Below are 715 nucleotides of genomic sequence, written 5' to 3'. Positions count from 1 at the left end.
GAAGCAATCTGACTGGTCAATTGGACATTTAGAAAACAATCAAAGGGGTGGCTGTTTTAAAAATGTTTTTAACTTTCTGTTATTGAGGCTTTTTGATGCAGCTGTTAAAGTAATATTTATAGAATAGTTAATTCATCTGCGGCAAGCCAGAGAGAAAACAGTTTTTTGAAAGGCTAAACGCCTTTTTTTGGTTAGATAAAAATGTAAAGTTTGAAAATGCTTTAGTCTATATTTTAGATGTGTATTTTAACTTTAAACTTTACAACGCTCTGGAGTTGATGGAAATGTTTGGATCACACAGAAACTCTGGCATCAGCTATGCCAAAAAATACATAGTTTACGCCCATAGTTCCTTAATCTGTTCATGGAAAAATTGTATTCTTCAGCAGCTATCTTTAGATATCAATATAGATTGAGCTAGCAAGGCAGTTTTGTGTATTTTAATGGGATTTGACAAATAATAAAAAAGATAATATCTCTAGACTTATACCTCAAGTCATCCACGTAAAGGTGGAAAGTCACTCCAACACCACAGTGGGCAAATTGTGCGACAAAACAAGAAAAAAAGACTGAAACCTATAATGTGCTTCGAGGAACCAGTGTTTCTTTTCTCAGCACACTAGGAAATGCCAGACATGCATTATAAGAGGGGCTCAGATATATCCACCAACAGATACACATACGCAGTGTGTGCATTGTATACACACACACACAC

Source organism: Morone saxatilis, unplaced genomic scaffold (assembly GCF_004916995.1).
Source record: "Morone saxatilis isolate NCDOM2014 unplaced genomic scaffold, NCSU_SB_2.0 Contig1, whole genome shotgun sequence".
NCBI classification, from domain to species: domain Eukaryota; kingdom Metazoa; phylum Chordata; class Actinopteri; family Moronidae; genus Morone; species Morone saxatilis.
This window is presented reverse-complemented; position numbering follows the sequence as displayed.